Source organism: Rosa chinensis, chromosome 6 (genome assembly GCF_002994745.2).
Source record: "Rosa chinensis cultivar Old Blush chromosome 6, RchiOBHm-V2, whole genome shotgun sequence".
NCBI lineage: Eukaryota > Viridiplantae > Streptophyta > Magnoliopsida > Rosales > Rosaceae > Rosa > Rosa chinensis.
In genome coordinates this window covers 21,751,872-21,759,287 of record NC_037093.1, presented here as the reverse complement: position 1 = coordinate 21,759,287, position 7,416 = coordinate 21,751,872, and the positions used below count along the sequence as shown (strand labels likewise).

The following is a 7,416-nucleotide window of genomic DNA, read 5'->3' as shown; positions in this document are numbered from 1 at the left end:
ATGTGGAGTATCCGGTCATTGGGCACATATTTGTAGAGCTCGTGAAGTAATTTTCACTGCCTATAAAGCATATTGTGAAGCAAGAGAAGCTCACTATGTGGAACAAGAAGATCAAGAAGATGATCTAGAGTGAAGGGTTGAAGACTACAAATCTGGCTAGGATCAATAGATCGCCAATTCTGTTTATGTCTTTATTTTTCCAAGAGATGTAATAGGCAATTGCCATATATTTTTGTAGTAAATGCCAATGGTTTAGTTTTTCTTCAAAGTAGGCTCACTCAAAGTAAGTGTGATGTCTAGGAAGGTTTTGAGCTTAGTGGTACTTAAGCGAGCCTTGCTCCACCGACATCTCTCTACTCACCTGATCACATTTATTTTGGAATTACCAAAAGAAGTTAGACGACTACCATTGTTTTGTATTAGCTATCATTTTGGATTAGATTTTGTTTAGTCAAAGAGACAATGATGTAACTCCGTTGGCTTATGAATAAAATTTTGAGTTCTTTATGACTCCATTTTGATTCTGAGCATATGACTTTTGTGACTACGATGATTGGGCCATCAGTATTAATTCAAGGACATGGAATAGCCCAAGTTCCACTTGCCAAATGGCACCTTAATTTCTGTCACAAAAACTCTCTACGCTCCTAAGGCCAATCACACCTATGAATAGCCAACGGATTCCATGCGAAAATGCATGTAGAGAACGGAAATGAGTTTCTTTGCAATACCTCTAATGATTGCGAACAAAGGCCCATCTTAGAGAAGTTTATGTGTCTCTCTAGTGGATTCTATGTCACTATTCGAGCTATTAATCCAATAAAGTTATGAGAGAAGATCTCTTGGATTTAGACACATATTGGCTTTGTCACGATAGGATAGATCATCCTAGTCATGATATGATGATCCGTCTATCAAAGACTTCACATGGACATCATTCCTTTCGAGCGAAATGAAGCATGAATCAAAAGTTGATTTCTGGACTAAGTGTGACCGACATAGCTGCCTAGGGCACCGCCTCAGTCCCCCACCAGCCTAGGGCTGGCGCAGTCCCTATCTATGACGCCATGGATGGCATCCATCATGGTGATGGCGCCTTAGGTGATGCTGCAATCACCAACTTGCTTCAAATAGTGTTTCAGACGCTCAAGCTCTACCAAAATTCTCATTGGTTGCTTCTAAAGCCTCTCGCTTGTTTTACAAAGCTTGTTCCTTAAGGAAATTAGGACTGAGACCGTCCTATGCAAATGATATGAAAATACTCATTTTGTTCTTACATAGAATCCATGGGTATTTTATGGACTGATTCAACTAACTTGCAGACGTTTAAATATCTCATGATATTGGTTGATACGTAAACACGCTGGTCACGTGTTTTACCATTGTCCACTTGTAATGCTGCTTATGCTACACTCCTAGCAAATATCATATGACAACGGGCTTACTCCCCGGATCATCCTATTCCGTCAATTGGACTTGACGATGCTAGCGAGTTTACATTGAAGACTTTCGATGGTTAGTGCATTGAGACTGATGTTGGACATCACATTCCCATGAACACACCCAAATGGTCTCGCGGAAATGTCTACGATGGTAGTCCGGACATTGGTAATGCGCACCAATCTCCTTATATCCGCTTGGGGTGATGAAATATCGCATGCAGCTAGGCTAATTCGTCTACGACCCACCGCCACTCAATCTACCTTTGCATTACAGCTAGTGACTGGGTACAAGTATCGTACTTACGCATTTTTGAGTGTATCATTTATGTGCCAATTGCGCCGCCACAGCGCTCTATGATGGGTCCATACAGACGAATGGGCAACTACGTTGGATTTGAGACTCCAACAATCGTCCGACACTTAATGCCCTTGCAAGGCGATCTCCTTACTGCTAGATTTGCGGGTTGTCACTTTGATGAGACAGTCTTCCCGTCGTTAGGGGGAGATAAGAACACGGATGTTCAGCAGGAACGACAGGAATTGTCGTGGCCTATCCCCACTATGCCTCATCTCAATCCCTACTAAAGTGACGAGATCACATATTTGCTGCAAATATGCCTGCAAGGAAGTACGTCCCTATAAGAGGATGTAGCGCCACCCTACACGGAGGTAAGCATGGCACCAACGACAAAGAGAGTGGCACTCTGGCGTTACAGGCCATGGCCCCAGCTAGGATGCGTGGGAGGCCTGTGGGTTCAAAGGATGCTTTGGTACACTCCAATCCTTTAATCATCGACACTCAAAATCCAACTCATGAGAATCTTCCGGGTTATGGTTATCATTAGGGGACGCCTCAACATCATAACCTATTCCTAAGAATATAGAGCTCTATGAAACTTACACTAGTGTATATGAGACGTGGGATAGAAACTCCATCATAATTGATGATGTAGTTGCGCATGAGTTGTGCATGAGTTATTTGAGTAAGATGATATCGAACCACGCTCCGTTGATGAATGAATGCCAACATAGAGAGATTTGGCCTAAATGGAAAGATGCGATCCCAGTTAAGTTGGATTCTCTAACGAAGAGGAAGGTTTTCGAGCCAGTGATGCCAACACCTCCTAACATAAAATCTATTGACTAATGGGTCTTCGTTAGAAAGCGTGATGAGAAAAAGAGATGGCAACCTCGCCTTATGAAGCAAGGCTTCTCACAAAACGCCTTGGAATCGACTACGATGAGACATAGTCTCTCTTAATGGATGTCATTGCACTCCACTACCTTGTCAGTCTGGTAGTTTCCGAATAACTGAACATGCAGCTTACAAATGTGGTCATTATGTATCTATATAGGGATCTAGATACAAAATATACATGAAGGTTCATGGTGAACTTCATCTACTCAAGTCAAGTGGCTCTAGACCACGGAGCGTGTTTACAATAAGATTGAAACGCTCACTAAAGTGACTACTTGATTGGGAAGGGATATGCCCACGCATTTCTATAACAAGTTTCGGACTCTATCGCGGTTCATGTTGGACATGATCTTCATTGGAAGCTCTTGAAGAGTTAAGGGAAACAGCTGAACATTTGAAATCCGAATTTAGGATGAAGGATTTTGGGAGAACACGATTATGTCTCGGTTTGGAACTTGAGCATCGTGTCGATAGATGCTTAGGCATTTTGACAAGGTCAAGCCTTCAAGCACCCCATGATCGTCCGTAGTCTTGATCCTGAAAATGATCATCTTCGTCGAAAGGATGATGACGAAGATGTGCTAGAGGCAGAAGTGCCTTACTTAGTACAATAGGCGCATTATTGTACTTAGTTAAATGCACAAAACCGGACATCTCATTTGCAGTAAGTTTGTTAGCTAAGATATAGCTCTGCGCCAACACGACGCCATTAGGATTGGTGTAAAAGATATCTTTCTGTACTTGAGATGTACGATTGATATGGACTTATTCGATCCCTACAGAGAGATGATGGATTCGGACCCATCACACACCAGGAACGCCGCCAACACTGGCCTGCGTCCACTATCCCCATCCCAAAACGACATAAGTATTTTGGAAGGTTTTGTTGATGTTGGGTATCTCTCTGACCCATACAAAGGTCATTCCCAAACTGGTTAAGTGTTCACCATGGGAAAAGACCGTGATATCTTGGAGGTTGACAGAACAAACCTTAGTCGCTATATCTTCGAATAATGTAGAGATTCTTACTCTTCACGAAGTGGTTTGTGAATGTATATGGATTGGATTCATAATTACGCATGTTCGAACAATTGTGGTTTGAAGTTTACCACAGATGAGCCTATGAGCATATAGGATAATGCTGCTTGTTTTGAAGCAAGGCTACATCAAAAGCGACCATACCAAGTATAATCAGCAACAACAAACTCTCCTCAAGATCAAAGTGAGGGGTATTTTGGTCATTTCGCCTCACCTCAGCTTAATTAGATCAGATCCTCTCCCCCCCCAATTCATTTTTCACGTGAGAAACAGATCAAGGAGAGAGAGAGAGAGTGAGAAAACGAGCTCTAGCCCACCACCGTCCACCTTTTCCGTCTCCGGCGCCGATTCCGGCCAAATCTGGCCAAAATTTTTACACCATTCTCTTCCTCTCTTCATGGGCTTTCTATTGATATATTTCAAGACCTATCATCAAGTGTGCGCGACGAATCGATGGAGAGAAGATTGAGTGATTTTCCGACTATTTTTCAAATTCCGGCCAAACCATTGAGAATTTGGAGAAACCCCAAGGTATAAAGTTGTTCAAAATCTCATGGGCTTTCTTTTGAGTATAATGTTGCATATATATTTGAAGATTTTGGAAGTTGGGATTCCGGCCACCATGAGCCACCGCGGCTCCGCCATCTCCGACGGCCTTTCATGGCCATTTTTAGTTCTTTTGAGATTTGTTATGCTTCCTAGGATGTGTTAGTATTAGGCTAAGTAAAGTTGTTGCATTTTGGATGAGAAATTAGAATTTGGTGTTGGGAATAAATTGGGAAAAATGGTTTTTGGAGGGTTTGGAGTTGGAAAAAAGCTAGTGGAAGAGACTTAAGATGATTATTTGATGATAGGAAGACTTGGGTGACATTATGTCAAAGAGAAGATACGATTTGCTAGGATGCATTCACATTTCTTTACTTAGTTTATCGGAATTGAGCTTAATTTATTTATAAATTATTATTGGTTAGGTAATTCGGTTGAGCAAGCTTTCGAGGATATTCCCGAGACGGGACTTACCTAGTCACCCTTCATTGTGAGTTGGACTTTGTTTTAAAGAAATGCATGCAATTACTTCAATTCTTGATATTTGATTTCTTTAATTATCTATTTAATATTCAAGAAGTTTATTGTGATTTCTCGTAAATTAATTGTTGTGGTCATGATGCAATTTTATAATTTATGTTTGAAGTTAATTGCTTATTTTTTTTGGGAAAGAAAGAATTTTTTCAAATGGTCTTTTAGATATGAAGTTTTAAATGTTGTTTACGTATACGAAAAGAAAGAACCTTCTATTTTGGCAAAGTAAATTGGATTCCACCTTACCTTACAAGTACCCAACCCCAGCAAGATACAGGGATACTTCATCAGTTTTTCGGTTACGTGCACGTATACCCTCACGCTCTGCTTGTGTATCAGCGGACGCACAAGTGTATGACCAGCTCCCCCGCTCTGCCTGATGCGCACAGGTGTATGACCAATTCTCCCCCCTCCCCCGCTCTGCTCATGTTGAGTTCACTCGGCATGAGTGTATGACCAGTTGTTCGCCACGCTCTGCCTATTTTGATATAGCTCATTATAGGTGTATGACTAGTTTTTGGGTACAAGTTTGGTAATACTTTTCAGTTTTGGAAGTTATGCAAGATGCCTTGGACTAAGTTACCCTTGCAAGTAAGTATCGAGTTACTCCCCAGTTATTACCTTTAGTTTTCTTGAGACCTTACTAAAGCAAAGTGCTTATTTTGTTACAAGTTTATCTTATAAATTGGTATTTGAAAGTATTCGTGACTTATAATTTTTGAACTTGTCTTTTTAATATAAGTACGTGGTTAATTGCATGCCAAAGGTTTATGAAAGAAAAATGATTTTAAGGAAAATAAGATTTTGGAAAGTAGTTTAAATATTCAATTATTTTTGTCCTCTCACTGAGCTTGTCTCACATTTTCTATGATTTTCTCGGGGCTCTTTGGTTTACTGTTTTTCCCAGGTTAGCATTGCAGAGGTCGGATCAATATCCACGTCAAAGGCGTACATCCACTTGATCTTCTTGACCTTCTGACATCAGTCGTATAGTTTACTTAGTAATAGTTCTTATGTTAATTAGAGGAGTTTTGAGAGGCCATAAGTAAATTGAGGTGTATTGAAATTTGATGTAAATATTGGACGAGAGACACTTTGATTTATCAACTCATTAATGGTTATTGAAAGTTGATTTTGTGAAGGGCATGAGGCCCTAATGGGAAGTTTATTGGAGATTTGTGATATTAGAAATGTATTGTTGATTTACAGGTTTTTGAGTAGTCCCTTTTTAGGGGAGGTTATGTCGAATTTTTGATAAAACCTTTCTCTAACTTGGTCTATATGGATCCACCTCGGATTCCACCTTGGAATCCAGGAACGGGTCTGTCACAGAAGGACTTGAGTACCACCGTTGGGTTTCCGACGTAGAAACTGCTTTTGTAGCAAAAGACTACACTGCCACCATTACCGACCCCAAAGACGATGTACCGTCTAATAAGGTGAAAACAAATGTCTTAATGTTTTTGAGGCGGCATATTGATCCTACCCTACACTAGGAGTACCTTCAGTTGAATACACCCAAAGAACTGTGGGATGCCCTTAAGGGACATTTTGGTAACATTCACAATACTTTGCTCCCAGAACTGACCGTTCAGTGAAATGAAATCCGCTTGCTTGACTACAATGACTTCAACAAGGACATGTTGGGCCTAAAGGCACGTCTAAATTTATGTGGAAAGGAACTCACAGAAGATGATATGATCCAGAAGACTCTTTCCACTTTTCCCACTTCAGCACTTATACTAGCGAATCAGTATAAGCTAGAGTATGACAACAAAAGAATCACAACCTTCAATAAGCTGATCAACCTACTGCAAGTGGCTGAGAGGCATAATGAGGTTCTCTTGAACAACAATGCCAGGCCCACTGGGACAAAGAAAATTCCCGAGACTAATTATGGAAAAATGAAAGGTTCTCCAATGCATAAGGGTTTGGATATGCTGATCCCTACCCACGTGGCAAGGGATGTGGGGGTCGTGGTATGGGCCGTGGAGGCACACCCAATGTATGGCGCAAAGGTGGTGGTGCTGGCCCTAGTGGTCATGGAAACAAGGTGCAAAGGGCACCGAAGAACCCTTCAGTCAAACAGGAAAGAGTTGATAAATTAGATTTCTTAACAAAACCTTGATTTGATTATCGTTGGCTTGTTAATAAATTTCGGATCTTATTCTGAAGCAATGAATTCATTCAATTTTTATTTACTACACATATTTACATGGTTCGAAATAGCACTATAAAGATGTAAAGCAATACATCTAGAAAAAATTATTAGAATGAAAAGAATACCATTCTACACAAATAGAAATACTCTAAAGAATATGAGACATATTTTCAAGTTAATTAACAATACCTCCCATCTATTTGTAGGAATGAATCGAGGAGAACTTGAGTGCTTAGTTGATAGTGGGACTACCCACACTATATTAAGGAATAGGAAATTATTCTTTGAATTAATAGCCTATAATTCATCTGTGACTACGATGATTGGATCATCACAAGTAATAAAAGGGCGAGGAACTGCCAAATTTTTGCTGCCTAATGGCACAACATTTCAAGTCATAGACGCTCTATATGCACTAAGAGCTAATCGAACCTTGTTAAGTTTCAAAGATATTCGTGCCAACAGTTATCATGTGGAAGGAAATGCATTTTAGAGAA

General features: G+C 40.4%; 1 long non-coding RNA gene across 1 annotated transcript; it reads left to right on the top strand.

Moving 5' to 3' along the window:
• The first annotated feature begins 3,948 nt into the window (after positions 1-3,948).
• LOC121050239 lies at positions 3,949-5,859 on the top strand. Its single transcript, XR_005802447.1, has 3 exons — positions 3,949-4,209; positions 4,650-4,714; positions 5,666-5,859. It is a non-coding gene; the product is annotated as an uncharacterized LOC121050239 (long non-coding RNA).
• Positions 5,860-7,416: the final 1,557 nt, after the last annotated feature.